This window comes from Hyla sarda, chromosome 3 (assembly GCF_029499605.1).
Source record: "Hyla sarda isolate aHylSar1 chromosome 3, aHylSar1.hap1, whole genome shotgun sequence".
Taxonomy (NCBI): domain Eukaryota; kingdom Metazoa; phylum Chordata; class Amphibia; order Anura; family Hylidae; genus Hyla; species Hyla sarda.
The window spans coordinates 402,205,217-402,223,919 of NC_079191.1; the positions used below are offsets into that span (position 1 = coordinate 402,205,217).

Consider the following 18,703-nt stretch of genomic DNA (forward strand, 5'->3'; position numbering starts at 1 on the left):
CTCCAGTGGCTCTGGATGACTACATCGGACATGTCATGTGGATATGATAAAACTATGGTGGCAACATTAGGCTCATACACATATATATATATTGTATCTGAATAAAAAGTACTGAAAAAAAAAATTATATATATATATATTATTATTATTTTAAGTTTCAGTACTTTTTATTCAGATACAAAATCATAATTTGCTGCAGAATCTCTAATACCTTTTTTTGATTGGACTAACAGTATTTTGGAAAGACAAGCTTTTGGTAGTCTTCCCTTTATCATGTCAAAAAGATGTATTAGAATTTCCAGGGAAAATACATCCAAAGAATTTTTTGAGGATAATAACATGTTTCCAATACTCCAGCAAAAGAAAAATAAATAAATAAACAAAATACACATTGCTTAATCTACACAACAACATAAACATTTATATACTTATATTAGTAGTCCATGCAATATTTTGATGATATTTTGATTTCCCATTTCCCAATGCTATTGTACGTGTGTGTGTGTGTGTGTATGTGTATATATATTTACGGTATATATATATATATATATATATATATATATATATATATATATATATATAATGAATTATTTACTCTGTAGACAACATCTCCTATACTGGGGATCGCCACTGATTGTAATGATGGACCATTGTCCTTTTTACTCCTATACATGTAATAGAGAATAGAAATCTAGACTGCTTCAGGGGTTACTCTATTTCTATAAATAATACAACTTTCTTTGGGGACAGTATAATCTGCGCCAAACACCCCTTGAAGTAACTGATCACAGGTTGACCAATAGGCCGTTTCTAGTAGGATTACCCGTAGTACATGGAATCCCCCGCGTATACTTACTGGTGATAGCCGAAGTGCGGATCTGAGCGAAGCGGTAAGAAGTCGGAGAAGGAGAAGCCACATGAGATTAATTCAGAGTATTACCGGAATTAGGGGAGTAGCGTTGTCCTGTACTCCCCTCAGTTAAGTAAGTTAAAATGCACTTGTCAGTCTGTAATGTATTTGTGATGGTACAAGTCTATTCTGAGGTACGCTCTCCTCATGAGGGACTCATCCTTAAACGGGTACTCCGCTTAGTACCCCTGTTCCAAACGCTGGAGCTGGCGCCGGGAGCTTGTGACATCATAGCCTCACCCCCTCAAGCTGTCACGCCCCGCCCCCTCAATGCAAGTCTTTGGGCTTACATTGAGGGGGTGGGGCATGACATCATGATGGGGCGGGGCTATGATGTCACAAGCTCCAGCGTGCGGAACAGTTTGTCCCAAACGCTGAGCAGCGGAGTACCCCTTTTAACTACTTAATGATTCGCTAGAATGATACATTTCCTGAACCTTATTGACCCCAACACCATGAGATTGGAACTCTCTATTTTTACTTTCCCCCAAAAGATGGCAAGCTGCCTATCTTTTAAGCTATACGGTTTATTATCATGGGCTTTGATCTGTGCTCAGGAAGATGAATAGGGTGTATTCCACCATGCACCATGTGAAAACTACCGTGACTATATAGTACCCTCTTAAATCTGGAACCCTTTGATGATCTCTACATAGTAGGGATTGACCGATTATCGATTTTTTTTTTAGGGCCGATACTGATAATCTGCGACCTTTCAGGCTGATAGCTGATAACTTATGCCGATATTCCAGTATAAGTTATCGGCTATTCCCCCGGCCCCGCAGATCAATGATTTAAAGCGGGCACTTTAAATCAATGAACTGCAGCGGCTTTTGCAGGGCCAGAGACCACCGCCCGCTTCTCTCCCCCGGCCTGTCCTGGGGTCCTCCCTAGTCCAACCACCACTGCTGCCCCATTGCCTCCCCCATCCCCGGTTTTATAATTACCTGTTCCCGGGGTCCGCGCTACTTCTGGCTCCGGCGGCGTCCTGAGCTGTCACTGTGCGCACTGACGGTGATGTCACGTTGAGGACGTCACTCGTCATTGCGCTGCGTAGCGCAGTGAGCAGGACGTCGCAGGAGCCAGAAGTAGCGCGGCCCCAGGAACAGGTAATTATAAAACCGGGGATGGGGGAGGCAACAGGGCAGCGGTGGCGGCGGTGGCCTCGGCGGTGGTCTCTGGCCGGGGCGCGGGGGGGGGGGGGGGGCGTTGTATTATCGGCATATCAGCAAGGTAATTGCCGATACCGATAATATCCAAAATCGTTAATATCGGTCGATAATATCGCACAAACCGCTAATCGGTCGATCCCTACTACATAGTATAGGGAGGGCTGTTCTGGGATTTTTCTCTGCCCTAATGTATTCAGATAATGTATTAGATTAATATTGTGCTATCTAAGATGCAGTGGCAGTGACTAGAATCCTTCTACAAATATTCATATTGCATGAATTATGGTTTCAGCAGGAGAGGAGGGTGTTGACTTTGCTGGTGGTAATGACCTGTGTACTTAGTGAAGTGAAAGGTGGAGATAAAACACCTTTTAACGTTTTAGATAAAAGGATGATAACAGGAGAAGATGAGGATGTTGGACTTGTGGGAGGCAGTGACCTGTCTTTTCTATACTAGGACTGTGTTTGGAAGTGGGTGGAGACAGAATACCCTTTAACCAATTAGCTTACAGGAATGATTAAATAAAAAAAAAAAGAGGGATGTTAAACTAGGGGAGGAGGCAGTGACCTGTCTTCTCCTTTATAAATTAGGACAATATTTTGAAACCAACCAATCAGGTTGAAGGAATGATGACAGCAGAAGAGGAGGATGTTGAACTTGTGTGGAGTAGTGACTTGTAGTCATCATGTTAGTAATGACAGGGGTGCATACACCTTGTAGAAATACATTTAAACTGTAAAGTCTTCCTCCTTTTTTCTTAGAGGAAGCTGTAATTGCTAATATTAGATTCTTTTTTTGTAACCTTGTGATGCAGACGGATACCATGGTTACACTGTATGTGTTACCACCTCTGCAATTACATCTTTAATTTCCCTTTCATCGATAACAATGCCAAATTACTTTTTTTTTCGTCATATAATGATAGATCTGCATAGTGTTTTAATAGTTGGAGAATGGGGTCTTATTTAACCCTTTTTTATCGATTGCTATTCCTGATATTTTATTATAGATTATTGTTTAATTGATGAAAAAATATGGAAATAGTTATTGATGCAAAAATTCAGGGGCTGTGCCCCCCCACCCATCGGTTGTGATCTTTGGGGGAAACCTGGCAAGAAGTATTTAATTTTCCTGCGGTGTCACTACGGGAAATCACTCTGGCTCCATTCACATAAGTATTCTGTCCTTGTAATGCGTGAGACATGTGCTTTATATCTGCTCTTCACTCTGCTAAAATATAAGAATCTATAATGGGTTATTCCTCTTTTAATCAGAATTTTGTAGTATAGTGTTTGATAATAGTTTTTTTTTTATAGGACTATAGAGTCAGTAAATCAGACTTCCAACTTCGACTCGTGTCTTTTCAAATAGTTACGGTATTTTTTTACTCCAGGCCAGACTCTGATGTATAATAGTTATTAATACATTTACTGAAGTAAATATAACAAGTTTGCATTTACTAAATATTTATGCAATGTTACTTGCTGAGGATCTGTTGCCTGGTCTTCCTAACTAAACCTAAAAGTGTACCCGTCAGATCCAACAAAAAATGTTTTTTTTAAATATCTCACTCAGTACCTAATCCTGACCATGAACATCTAATTTTTATGTGTCTAGCACCTTTATTTACTTTTTTATTACACTTTTAATTAAGCTCACTAGTCTGAATTCCTCTCAAAGGGAGGGGGCGTGGCCTCACTGTGCAGGTCTCCGCCCCCTCCCTCAGTATGCTGTCTGCTCACATCTCCCCTAGCATTAGCAAAACTACAACTCCCAGCATGTCCTCACTGACAGTAGCGGGACACAAGCTGACAGTGGGAGGATTTTTCCTCCAGCTCTGAGCCCTGCACCCACAGCTGTCAATCAAGGAAGTGTGTCCATGACATAGGTGATGACGCATGGACACAGCAAGACTAGTATGTGTCCAAGCAGGCAGGGGGGGGGGGGGGGCAGTTGTTTGACTGGATTTTTCAGTATGAAATACTGAAAATTTTCTAATGAAAGCAACTGCACAACCTATTGGTTATACATGCTTTACAACATATCAAAAGTTTTTGTATCTGACAGTGCCCATTTAAGGGAGTGGAAAAGTAACGCTTTTCAGGAGACAGGGAAACCTGGATGGCATTCATACTGCATGCCATCCAGCTTTCCAAGTCACCTGAAGCCCTAGTATTGATAGGCTGCTTGTCCTCCCTGCACTCCTCACTGCAGCAGCGCTGCCATGCCCTCTCCTTGCCCCTGAATTGATGTCTTCTTTTCTCCCTTAACCCCTTCCCGCTATTGGACGTATGCATACGTCCAGGCGAATTACACGTTCGCGCAAATGGACGTATGCATACGTCCAAGCAATCTCCTGCTCTGCCGCGAGCAGCGCAGGAGATCGCGGGTGGGACTCAGCTGTCAATCACAGCCGGAGTCCCACCGCAGCTGCCGGGGCCGCGATCGCGCCGGTCCCGGCAGCATTAACCCCATAGATGCCGTGATCAGTCTGATCACGGCATCTATGGTGTTTGCAGGGGGAGCGCTCTCCCCCTGCCCATCAATCGCGGCGCCGCGATAAAATAAGGGGGATCGGGGGTGTCCAAGACACCCTCGATCCCCCTTGAAGAGATAGGAGTGAGGTGGCAGGGTTGCCACCCCTCCTATCCCTGCTATTGATCGGCGGAGCGGCCGACCAATAGCAGACTGGGGGCGGGGGGGTTAAAGTTCGGTTCCCCGCGCTATGCCCGCCCATCGGTGTCCGAGCACAGCGGGGGGAACCGTGTAGTAGCGGCGGCGGCGGCGGCGATCACTTACCCGGCGGCGGCGGCGGCTGTGATCACGGCGGCGGTGGAGGTAAGTATGACGCCGCGTGTGCAGAGTCTGTTGCCTAGCAACATCTGCAGGGCGACCGTTTAGAGAGTGGTCTCTAAACTGTCGCCCTCCAGATGTTGCAAAACTACAACTCCCACCATGCCTTGACAGCTGTTTGCTGTGTTGGAATGCTGGGAGTTGTAGTTTTGCAAGATTTAGAGGGGTTCAGGCTGGAGATCACTGACAGTGGTCTCTAAACTGTAGCCCTCCAGATATTACAAAACTACAACTCCCAGCATGCTCAGACAGCAGTTTGCTGTCTTAGCATGCTGAGATTTGTAGTTTTGCAACATCTGGAGGGCCACAGTTTAGAGACCACTGTCAGTGATCTCCAGCCTGAACCCCTCTAAATCTTGCAAAACTACAACTCCCAGCATTCAGGAACAGCAAATGGCTGTCTCGGCATGCTGGGAGTTGTACTTGCGTGCATCCAGCTGTTGCATAACTACATCTCCCAGCATTCTCTTTGGCAATCAGTACATGCTGAGAGTTGTAGTTCTGCAACAGCTGGAGGCACACTGGTTGGGAAATACCGAGTTAGGTAATAGGTTCTATTACCTAACTCAGTATTTTCCAACCAGTGTGCCTCCAGCTGTTGCAAAACTACAACTCCCAGCATGCACGTTCTGTCAGTGCATGCTGGGAGTTGTAGTTTTGCCCCCCACCCCTCCCATGTGAATGTACAGGTTACATTCACACTGGCGGCGGATTACAGTGATTTCCCTGCTTCAGGTTTGAGCTGCAGCAGCCGCAGCTCAAACTCCTAGCGGGAGACTCAGTGTAATCCGCCGTCAGTGTGAATGTAACCTAAAAACACTACGCTAACACAAAATAAAGAGTAAAACACTACATATACACACGTACACTGCCCCCCCCCACACCACCACCCCTTCCCCCCCAATAAAAATGAAAAACGTATCCTACAGCAGTGTTTCCAAAACGGAGCCTCCAGCTGTTGCAAAACAAAAACTCCCAGCATTTCCGGACAGCCATTGACTGTCCAAGCATGCTGGGAGTTTAGCAACAGCTGGAGGCACCCTGTTTGGGAATCACTGGCTTAGAATACCCCTATGTCCACCCCTATGCAAATCCCTAATTTGGGCCTCAAATGCGCATGGCGCTCTCACTTTGGAGCCCTGTCGTATTTCAAGGCAACAGTTTAGGGCCACATATGGGGTATCGCCGTACTCGGGAGAAATTGCCTAACAAATTTTGGGGGGCTTTTTCTCCTTTTACCCCTTATGAAAAGGTAAAGTTGGGGTCTACACCAGCATGTTAGTGTAAAAAAAAAACATTTTTGTACACTAACATACTGGTGTTGCCCCATACTTTAAAATTTCACAAGCGGTAAAAGAAAAAAAGCCTCCAAAATTTGTAACGCAATTTCTCCTGAGGACGGAGATACCCCATATGTGGGCGCAAAGTGTTCTGGGGACGCACAACAAGGCTCAGAAGGGAGAGTGCACCATGTAAATTTGAGGTCTAAATTGGTGATTTGCACAGGGGTGGCTGATTTTACAGCGGTTCTGACATAAGTGCAAAACAATAAATACCCACATGTGACCCCATTTTGGAAACTACACCCCTCACGGAATGTAACAAGGGGTACAGTGAGCATTTACACCCCACAGGTGTCTGACAGATCTTTGAAACAGGGGTCTGTGAAAATGAAAAATAAAATTTTTAATTTACACAGCCCACTGTTCCAAAGATCCGTCAAATGCCAGTGGGGTGTAAATTCTCCCTGCACCCCTTATTACCTTCCGTGAGGGGTGTAGTTTTAAAAATGGGGTCACATGTGGGGGGGTCCACTGTTCTGGCACCACGGGGGGCTTTGGAAATGCACATGGCCAAATTCTCTCTCCAAAAGCTCAATGATGCTCCTTCTATTCTGAGCATTGTAGTTCGCCCCCAGTGCACTTCACGTCCACTTATTGGGTATTTCCATACTCAGAAGAGATGGGGTTACAAATTTTGGGGGGTATTTTCTGCTATTATCCCTTGTAAAAATGTAAAATTTGGGGGAAAACAAGCATTTTAGTGTAAAAAAAATATTTTTTTTTTACATATGCAAAAGTCGTGAAACACCTGTGGGGTATTAAGGTTCACTTTACCCCTTGTTACGTTCCCCAAGGGGTCTAGTTTCCAAAATGGTATGCCATGTGTTTTTTTTTTCTGTCCTGGCACCATAGGTGCTTCCTAAATGCGGCATGCCCCCAGAGCAAAATTTGCTTCCAAAAAGCCAAATGTGACTCCTTCTCTTCTGAGACCTGTAGTGCGCCAGCAGAGCACTTTTCATCCCCATATTGGGTGTCTTCTGAATCGGGAGAAATTGGGCTTCAAATGTTGGGGGGTATTTTCTGCTATTACCTTTTTTTAAAATATTAAATTTTTGCTAAACCAAGCATTTTTGGTAAAAAAAAAATTATTTTTTTTACATATGCAAAAGTCGTGAAACACCTGTGGGGTATTAAGGTTCACTTTATCCCTTGTTACGTTCCTCAAGGAGTCTAGTTTCCAAAATGGTATGCCATGTCGTTTTTTTTTGCTGTCCTGGCACCATAGGGGCTTCCTAAATGCGACATGCCCCCTGAGCAAAATTTGCTCTCAAAAAGCCAAATATGACTCCTTCTCTTCTGAGCATTGTAGTTCGCCCGTAATGCACTTCAGGTCAACTTATGGGGTACCTCCATACTCAGAAGAGATGGGGTTACAAATTTTGGGGGGGTATTTTCTGCTATTAACCCTTGCAAAAATGTGAAATTTGGGGGGAAACACACATTTTAGTGAAAAATTTTTTTTTTTTTTTTACATATGCAAAAGTCATGAAACACCTGTGGGGTATTAAGGCTCACTTAATTCCTTTTTACGTTCCTCAAGGGGTCTAGTTTCCAAAATGGTATGCCATGTTTTTTTAATTTGCTGTTTTGGCACCATAGGGGCTTCCTAAATGCAACATGCCCCCAAAAATCCATTTCAGAAAAACGTACTCTCCAAAATCCCCTTGTCGCTCCTTCGCTTCTGAGCCCTCTACTGCGCCAGCCGAACAATTTACATAGACATATGAGGTATGTGCTTACTCGAGAGAAATTGGGCTACAAATTCAAGTATAAATTTTATCCTTTTACCCCTTGTAAAAATTCAAAAATTGGGTCTACAAGAACATGCAAGTGTAAAAAATGAAGATTTTGAATTTTCTCCTTCACTTTGCTGCTTTTACTGTGAAACACCTAAAGGGTTAAAACACTTACTGAATGTCATTTTGAATACTTTGGGGGTGCAGTTTTTGTAATGGGGTCATTTATGGGGTATTTCTAATATGAAGACCCTTCAAATCCACTTCAAACCTGAACTGGTCCATGAAAAATAGCGAGTTTGAAAATTTTGTGAAAAATTTTAAAATTGCTGCTGAACTTTGAAGCCCTCTGGTGTCTTCCAAAAGTAAAAACATGTCAATTTTATGATGAAAATATAAAGTAGACATATTGTATATGTGAATCCCAAAAAAATAATATTTGGAATATCCATTTTCCTTACAAACAGAGAGCTTCAAAGTTAGAAAAATGCAAAATTTTCAATTTTTTCATCAAATTTTGGGATTTTTCACCAAGAAAGGATGCAAGTTACCACAAAAATTTACCACTATGTTAAAGTAGAATATGTCACGAAAAAACAATCTCGGAATCAGATTGATAAGTAAAAGCATTCCAGAGTTATTAATGTTTAAAGTGACAGTGGTCAGATGTGCAAAAAAGGGCTGCGTCCTAGAGGTGAAAATGGGCTGTGTCCTTAAGGGGTTAATCTTCTCTTAGTCCACAATAAATCTTATCTCCCCTGCCAGCACTGTCCCTTTCCCTGCCCCCGCACTAAGTAATCTTTATACCTGCCTGCCAGACAGTTAAAGAAGTACTCTGACGGGACCCCTGTGCTCTCGGTCAGGAGTGTGTGTTGTCTACTGGTAGATTCATCATTCGTATGGGAGCGCCAATGATGCCTGAGAGCTGTGGATAGGGGATAAGTCTCCTTTAAAGTAGGGATATCCCGATATCGATACTAGTATCGGTATCAGGGCCGATACTCTGCATTTGCATGGTATCGGGGACTCGTTTAATGTCCCCCGATACCATGTCCGATTGCTGCTGTGCGGCCCCGCTCCACTGTCCCGTTCTCCCGATCTCATCATGGCATCCTATGGAGGAGCATGTGACATACACATCACTCCTCTTCCCCTGTGCCCAGCGTAACGCTATGGAGGAAGCAGAGTGACGTGTATGTCACATGCTCCTCCATAGGACGCCATTATGCGATCAGGAGTACGGGACAGTGGAGCGGAAACACCCGAGGACAGCCGCAGGTGAGTGCTGTCTATAAGAGGGGGGCCTGCTGTCTCTATAAGGGGGATCTGCTGTTTATACAAGGCGGGCCTGCTGTCTACAAGAGGGGGGGGCTGCTGTCTATATAAGGGGATCTGCTGTCTATACAAGGTGGGCCTGCTGTCTATAAGAGGGAGGGGGGGGGCTGCTGTCTATAAGAGGGGGGGGCTGCTGTCTATATAAGGGGATCTGCTGTCTATATGAGGGGGATCTGCTCTCTATACAAGGCGGGGCTGCTGTCTATAAGAGGGGGGGGGGCATGCTGTCTATAAGAGGGGGGGGGCCTGCTGTCTAAATAACAGGGGGCCTGCTGTCTACAAGGGGATGGGGCCTGCTCCCTACAAGGGGGAACCCTGCTGTCTACAAGGGGGACAATAGGGAGCGCTGTCTACAAAGTGGTGGGGCCTGCTGTCTACAAGGGGGGGGGGCCTTCTGTCTGTAAGGGGGACAAGAGGGAGCACTGTCTACAAGGGGGGGGGGGCTGTTGTCTACAAGGAGGACACGGGGGGGAGGGGTGCTGTCTACAAGGTGGGCTGTGTGCTACAGGGGGGCTGATACTAATGTCTGCAGCTGTCTATACTACCTACAAGGGGATACTACCTACTTTTAAAGGCAATCTTACAGCAGAGTCACCTGCACTAACTTGAATTTATATGTAGATAGTGCAGGTGCCGGTTTCTACTGCTGCTCACCATGTGAACATCAGCGCAATCGCTCCAGAGACATCGGTCTCGCTGCCAATGCAAACTCCCTGTTCTGTCCAATGGAGAAGAGAGAAATCTTGGTTCATACTACAGCAGCCGCCTCCATTGTACACAACAAGGACCCACATATCAGCACGGTAAGCAGCGCTAGAAACCGCGTCACCCTGGTGTCTGATTCCTTTTAAAATTAAAGTACTCGTACTTGGTATTTATGAGCTGATGAAGTTGAGTTGTTCTTTTCTGTCTCTCGGATGACACGTGTCTCGGGAACCGCCCAGTTTAGAAGCAAATCCCCATAGCAAACCTCTTCTACTCTGCTTGTCTCGGGAACTGCACAGAGATGTCAGCAGAGAGCACTGTTGCCAGACAGAAAACAACAACTCAACTTCAGCAGCTGATAATTATTGAAAGGATTAAGATTTTTTAATAGAAGTAATTTACAAATCTGTTTTAACTTTCTGGAGCCACTTGACCCCTTATAAAGGCGTAGTCCAGGGAACTGAAATTTTTTGACACTTATCCCCTATTCACAGATTGCTATGCACAACCCATAAGCGGAGGTGGTGTGAGGGTATTACCAGCAGATCCTCTGTGAAATCTGGCAAATCGGCATGATTCGGCGTGGATGCGCCTTTATGGATTTCTCAATAGACTATTGAAGTTTTTCTGTGGAAACTTTCTACTGAAACTCTTATATATGTAAAAAAATACCCTTAAGGTTCCATGTATTTAACTAAATGGGATGCAAAATTCAAAGATCTATACATTTGCGCTCGTGGGTTTTCTGCTAATTTATTTGTTTTATTTTTGAGAATATTTACTGCATAGAAATGTAATGTCGGTGGCATTTGTTTGCTGTGTTAGACGCCCACAGGCCATAGATTTTCTTCCCCGGGGTTCGGGAATTGCATATGACTAATTATAAAGCAAAGCACAAGCCGGGCCGCCTGCTGCAAGACATTTGTGTCCAATGCTAGAGGAAAAGAATCATGAATATTTTGCACAAATCCGACTGTAGATGTGTGCAGGAGCTGTTTTATTCCTAATCCTGTGCATTTCTAGCAAGTATAATAGTAAATGGACCCATGTGGATTGTGCTGATTATCGGGTCTTTTAGATCATTCAGTAATGTAGCTAAATGTGGCCGTGAACATTAGAGAACTCTTGGGGGAGTCAGCCATTTACATGGGACCCTGTTGACAACAAGATGGTTGTGGTGGTCACACATATTGGCCCATGTTTATCAAAAGTGGCTTCATTTTAGTCAATATTTAAGGTAAAGCGAGGGTGATTTATTGACCTATGTTGGGTAATGACCACATTTGCTATTTTTCATAAATCTGTCTCGACACCTCACTGAGATTCAATGGGTATTCCCATCTCAAGTTGTTCATAGGATAGAAGTAGAGATGAGCGAACTTACAGTAATTCAATTCTTCACGAACTTCTCGGCTCGGCAGTTGCTGATTATTTCAGCTTTCAGGTGCTCCTAGGAATTGATAGAGTGGTTCTGATGTGGGTGATGACTGGCCAGGCATAGGTGAGATTGATGCCCCAAATTATCAGCCTGTTGGCAATAGCTGGAGACACAGCATAGTGCAGTGTGGGTTAAGCAGAAGACAGCTGGTTAGCAGCAGAAGATTCAGCCCAGCGAGGCCGTGAGCGCTTTTTGGCCCCACTGTCGGCGGGGCTGTGATTCGCAGTGCGGGACTCGCCCGCATGCGAGTCTCAGCTGTCGCTTACCATCCTGTGTCCTTGCTCCCTGATGTCCCCGCAGCACCGGCATGTGTGCCTCCGGCCCTTTGAACACGCACACGCCGGAGCTCTGTTTCTTAAAGGACCAGTACTCAATTAGTCTAAGTCTTTGCACCTGTCCCCTGCTCCATAAGTATCTGCTGCTCCCTGGGCCGGATCTTGGTTGTCTGTCGTTGTCTGTGATAGCCCTATGCCTGAGTCTAGTCCTGTTCCTGAGTCAAGTCCTGTTCCCGAGTCTGTGTACTTGTTCCTAGTTCCGGCCTGTCCTGTACCTGTGTTCCTGCCTTGTCCTTATGCCCTGCCTGCCAAGTTCTGCCCGCCACATCCTGTCTGCCACGTTCTGCCAGTCCCTGTAAGTGTCATGTCACCCCCCCAGCTACCTGGGTGCCACTTGCCGCAGCAAGACCATTCCGCTTTGCGGCGGGCTCTGGTGAAAACCAGTGGCACCTTAGACCCCGCTCCCTGGCACGGCGCAAGTCTCCATCCAAACAGGTCCAGAGAATCCACCACCTGCTGTACTCCTGCTGTGATTCCTAACAGAGGGTTAAGCAGCCAGATGATTTAGATGTTCTAGTAGTAGTAGGATGAATCACTGGCTACTGTGTCTGGGTCATGCATTGGTGAGTCAGCGAGCTACACAAGGGGTCAGGCAGAAGCAGCATCAGGTAAACAGGCATGGGTCAAATACAGGATAGCAAATCAGACATTTCCATTTTTGGGTGATTTTTTTTTATTTTTTTTTTACCTTTCTTGGTAGCTCTTTTGCGATTTCTATAATAAAATACCAATCTATTCATTTCTTACCATGGTTCCATTCACTCTGTCTGGCGGATATCTGCTCCCCAATTTGCATCACCTGTGTAAATGGGAATAAAATCTTGTCCTACACCTTAAATCTAAATGACGGGATCCAGGTTGACTGTCTGTATTAAATGCTTAGAATAGACAGACCTATCCTGAATAATTTGCTAAGACTGAGGTCTTTCCAAGGAGCCTACAAAAAAACAAATAAATTCCCAGACGCTCAAGGGTTAATCCCCATGTCATGCTTAGATCCCTTATCGTAATCTAATAATCTATCACATGACTTTCAGGCACATTCCATTATAATCTAGTTGAGGTCATTGCAGGTAACCGAAGAGATACCCTTAAGACTTTTATCTACGGGAATTCTCATGACCCTATGGCCCAATGCCGTATATATCCATTAAAAGCAATAAATATGGCACTGAAAAATAAGTAACTATTCTAGGTTGTCGGCTTCCTTGGTTTCAGCATAACCTTTACTTATCCTCCTACGGCAGAAGTATATTTTTAGGTTTATGAAAAGTCACTAAACTTGTGAAGTTACATGTAAATGTCACAGCCATTCGAATGTCCCTTAATGTTACTGAAGACCTCAACACAGGAGAGAATAGAGTAAGTGGCATCCAAAGCTATAGCTGAAGACCTTCATGTTAGGTAATGGGGAAAGAGGTTCTAGCTCTAGGTACAAATGAGCAAACGTGTACTAAGGGATCTGTATGGGAAAACTTGGTGAAAACCAATAAGGTTACTATGATAGTTACTGTAGAACTTGTGACAAAACTATCTGAATGTTGTTCAAATAATTTTTATTAACAGATAAGTAAAATAAGGTGAACAGGATAAGGAAACCTTACAAAAACATTTTCTAAATACAATGAATGTCAATATTTAAAGGGGTACTCTGCCCCTAGACATCTTATCCCCTAAGCGGCGCAATCTCGGCTGTGGCACCACAGACATCCGGTGTGGGGAGTGAACTTCGATCTGTGTGGGATAACTGGCAATGTGGGGTGGAGGCTCATGATGTCACGGTTATGCCCCTCAATGCAAGTCTATGGGAGGTGGCGCGATGGCAGTCAGTCCCCCTCCCATAGATTTGCATTGAGGGGGCATGGCCGTGACGTCACGAGTGGGGTGTGGCCGTGACGTCACGGGCCTCTGGCACTGCACCCGACGCTCTAACTGCACGCTGGGTGCAGCAGGGAGATCATCCTTTGGAAAGGGGATAAGATGTCTAGGGGTGGAGTACCCCTTCAAGCAAACTTTAGATTAAAATGACATAATATACAGTAACATTATAGATCTTGAATACAAACATCTCGAAACAAGTCCAGAGATAAGTGGCCATTAATTCCGGACAACGTAGCAGATATTTAAAAAAAACTAAATGAAATAAGTAAATTATCGATAACAAAACTACTAAATGACCAAACAGCAGAGATCAGTAAATATATGTAAAGTAATATTTAGGTCAGGTAAAACAAATGATTCAATACTCAATATTTATATCTAGAACTATCCGAGTGTCTTCAGCAGGAAAGTTGTCTAGTAACATCAATACATTCCCAGTTCTTTTCTATATTTTTGTAAAAATAATAAGTTTGCCATTCATGTTGGCTGTAGATGACAATATCTGTAGTAGTAGCCATATAAGTTGTCCTCAAATGAAACCTTCTTAAGAGTCCATGTGATGAGACTTCCACAGGCCCTATACTGGTGTATGGAATCCTTAGAACTTAAAGGGGTAGTCCGCCCCTAGACATCTTATCCCCTCTCCAAAAGATAGGGGATAAGAGGTCTGATCGCGGGGGTCCCTCCCCTGGGGACCCCTGCAATCTCCCTGCTGCACCTGGCGGTCGTTTAGAGCATCGAGCGCAGCGCTGAAGGCTCATGACGTCACAGTCACGCCCGCTCGTCACGGCAACGCCCCCTCAATGCAAGTCTATGGGAGGGCGCATGACGGATGTCACGCTCCCTCCCATAGATTTGCATTTAGGGGGCATGGCTGTGACATCACGACCGTGACGTGACCGTGACGTCACAAGCCTCCACCCCGCATCACCAGTCATCCAGCATGGATAAGGGAATAAGATGTTTAGGGGCGGAGTACCCCTTTTAATGAATCCATAGAAAATACATCAGAGACTTGTTTTAGTATGGTATGGACTCATTGCAGATTATGAAGCAGATTTATAGTTCCAACAGAATTCTGGTTCAGTTTGCTCCAACTAGATACCAGGTTTTTTATGTTTTGGAAACTGGTAGAAAGGACATGACTTAAAATGGAACACATTGAACCAAAATTTTGGTACAAATATTGGCATGAAGTTAGCCAACCAGTAGGTGGTATGAAAGTAGACAACAGTGTCTAAATATTCGCAACATTAATCAAAGAGCGTGAGTCACTGTGATAAATGTGATTCATCTTCAGACTTCATAGCGTAAACATTAGAGAGGAATAAAGAGAATCTAACGCCATGTTCAACCCACACAAAACCCCATATACTGGGTTATAGTGCAGGTGAACAGCTTTACAAAGAGGGGGGATTTAAGTAGATGACCCCTCTTTGTAAAGCTGTTCACCTGCACCACGCCCACTTGTGGATCTGTAATCTTAATCTCCATTGGGATTCAGCACGCATTGTAGGCGGGGAGCCGGCTCACCCAGCCCCCCTGCCTCCTCCATATTCTCCATCTGCCCCGTCCCTTTCATTATTATGCTAATAAAGGTCATAGGTGAGCACATAGGCAGCAGAGCGCTCACCCGTGGCATTCATTAACATATGAATGAAGGGGCGGACCTTACAGAGAATATGGAGGAGGCAGGGGAACTGGGTGAGCTGGCGCCCCACCTCCAATGCATGCTGAAGCGCAATGCAGCTCAACCCCCATTTATGTTTTTGCCCAAAACGGATTTTGTTGTGGTTCTGGATGTTTTAACTCTTCTGCTCTTGTGAAGTGCATGCTCAGAAAACACATCCCTCTGTTATTCTCCCTGGAAATGAAAGTCTGGCTGTTATTAATGTCCATTGTGTCGCAGGAACTATGGCTATGTAGGATCCAATAAATTATCAATCGCTCCATTTTGTATCTGGGAGGTGAAATGGTTGGAAGATGTGCTAAGCCGTTGTTAATGGAAAACATATCCATTAGCTGGACAGCTGAATGCAATCTATTAATCCCTGTTATCTGCCCAGGGGAGAGCCTGGGTGTAACCTTCTTCGATGGAATGACTGAGAGGAAGTCTACAAAATTCTCTGCACCCGTGATCGCTGCTTTATGTGAAATATTTCAACCCGGCAGAAACATTTACATACTGTACATATTTGTGAATAACATTAGCAGGATTTTGCTATGGTTATCTCAAGCGCCTTGTGTGTGTGATGCCACTTGAAGGGCATGTGTATAGGACAGTGGCATCTGGCAGAGAAGCTCTATAGCAGTGGTCTCCAACCTGCGGGCCTCCAGATGTTGCAAGACTACAACTCCCAGCATGCTGGGAGTTGTAGTTTTGCAACATCTGGAGGTCCGCAGGTTGAAGACCACTTCTCTATAGTAAAGATATATATATATAGATAGATAGATAATAGATAGGAAGATAGGTAGATGATAGATATAGATAGGAAGGTAGATAGATAGATAAATAGATAGGAAGATAGATAGATAAATAGATAGAAAGATAGATAGATATAGATAGGAAGGTAGATAGACAGGCAAAAGATACAGCTTTTATATTGTTATGTGTTTTAAAGGGGTACTCCGGTGAAAACCTTTTTTTCTTTTAAATCAACTGGTGGCAGAAAGTTAAACATATTTGTAAATTACTTCTATAAAAAAATCTTAATCCTTCCAGTACTTATTAGCTGCTGAATGCTACAGAGGAAATTCCTTTCTTTTTGGAACACAGATGACATCACGAGCACAGTGCTCTCTGCTGACATCTCTGTCCATTTTAGCAACCATGCATAGCAGATGTAAGCTAAGGGCAGCATGGTGGCTCAGTGGTTAGCACTGCTGCCTTGCAGTGCTGGGGACTTGGGTTCAAATCCCACTAAGGACAACAATAAATAAAGCGTTATTATTATTATTATAATAACGTCAGCAGAGAGAACTGTGTTCGTGATGTCATCAGAGAGCATTCCAAAAAGAAAAGAATTTCCTCTGTAGTATTAAGCAGCTAATAAGTACAGGAAGGATTAAGATTTTTTAATAGAAATAATTTACAAATATGTTTAACTTTCTGCCACCAGTTGATTTAAAAGAAAAAAGGTTTTCACCGGAGTACCCCTTTAAGGATTTAGACCAGTGTTTCCCAACCAGTGTGCCTACAGTGTGAATACAGCTTCTGTCGTCTCCATGGTTACAGACTACAATCAAACCCTGTGTAGTCTGATCCTATAGCCCAGTGTTCCCCAACAAGTGTGCCTCTAGCTGTTGTAAAACTAGTACTCCCAGCATGCCCAGACAGCCTTAGGCTGTCCGAGCATACTGGGAGTTGTAGTTTTGCAACAGCTGGAGGCACCCTGGTTGCGAAACACGGATTTAGACCATAAACAGAAGAGCGATGTTCTGAAGGACTTTTGTGGACAGTACTTGTCCCTTGGCAGAGTTCACCTAAAAGCGAATACATTGGGTGAGTTTTTATCAAATGCTGTCTAGAGGAAAAGTTGCTGAGTTGCCCAGAGCAACCAATCAGAGGCCTTTTCAGAAATGAAAGTAGCGAGCTGATTGGTTGCTATGGGCAACTCAGCAACTTTTCCTCTAGACCGGTTTTGATGAATCTCCCCCATTGTTTATCTGGGCCCATTTTATAATCCTATGGAGCTGTCCTGATGCACAATGGCTCCATAACTTTGTGTTGATTTTTTTCCAGTGTAAATCCTATGGCGCGTCTGATACCCGTTCGCCATTAAAATATTGTAAATTGGAAATATATAGGACAGTGGACCTCTGTCAGAGAAGCTCTAGAACAGTGGCCTCCAACCTGCGGACCTCCAGATGTTGCAAAACTACAACTCCCGGCATGCCCGGACAGCCGTTGGCTGTCCGGGCATGCTGGGAGTTGTAGTTTTGCAACATCTGGAGGTCCGCAGGTTGAAGACCACTACTCTAGAGTAAAAGGATGGTTTTCAAGTTCCCAGTTTTCTCACAATGGCCTTATTTATGTAGACTTCCTATTTATGCCTGGGTGCATGTAACTCTAGACAGGTAGGACGCTGTTCTGCTGCCAACTTCCTCTTTAATACTGTTACATGTTGTTATGTGATTAATAAAGTATGATGAGTTGTTCTACCTTCTCATTGACGTGGCTGTAAAGCCTTCTGTTTAACCCGATAGAGCAGGTTCACACAGGGACATTAAGTACTGATGAAAAACCACCAAAGATTACATCCAAATGGGCGCAAAAACACCGGGGCTTTACCCTACTACATTATAGGGGCCTCAGATCCGGTTCTTGACTTAGGCTGGGTTCACACTACATTTTGGTGCTACGGGAGGACATGTATCATTATTTGTGTATGGTAGAAGCAGTTTACCCCTTTTCCCGAATTCTAAATTATGTGCAGAAGAGCTAAATTTATCAATCAAGCGCAATGAGCTTCATAAATTGCGGGTAAATATAGTGATCTCCTCAATCCACTCTTTGGAAAATAGAATCGATGATTTAGAGCATCTTGCTACGTTAAGTCCAAGATGGCTTATATTTGCGCAAAAATAACAGCTCTTGTGGCAAAATTTTTGGTGTAAAGTACGCAGTTAATAAATCCATGCGTACTATAGATGCAGGGGTGTGGAAATTTAAAAAAAAACTACTTGTCCAAGGGACTAAAGCGGAACACAATCTACTTGTCCCTCAAGAAAATCCACTTGTCCTGGTTGATTAAATAATTTCAACCAAAATAGTCTGATCCCCCCCCACTAGACCACCAGGGATGGATATAAGATCCTTTAGACACTGCTGACAGCGGTGATCTAATGGTTAATAGGCGATCGCAGTGTGCCAGGCTATTAGTGGTTGGAGAGCTGTAGATCCTCTTACACCCCAGACAAGCCCAGAAAAGTCTACATGTAACTTTTTGATCCTTATAAAAAATTTCTAATATGAAGTGACCAAAAATGAACAA

At 44.0% G+C, this 18,703-nt stretch overlaps 1 protein-coding gene across 2 annotated transcripts in view; it reads left to right on the forward strand.

Annotated features, from left to right (window-relative positions):
* PRKCE (protein kinase C epsilon) overlaps nt 1–18,703 on the forward strand; it is a 478,701-nt gene that overhangs the window by 10,433 nt on the left and 449,565 nt on the right. The gene's annotated exons all lie outside the window — the stretch shown is intronic.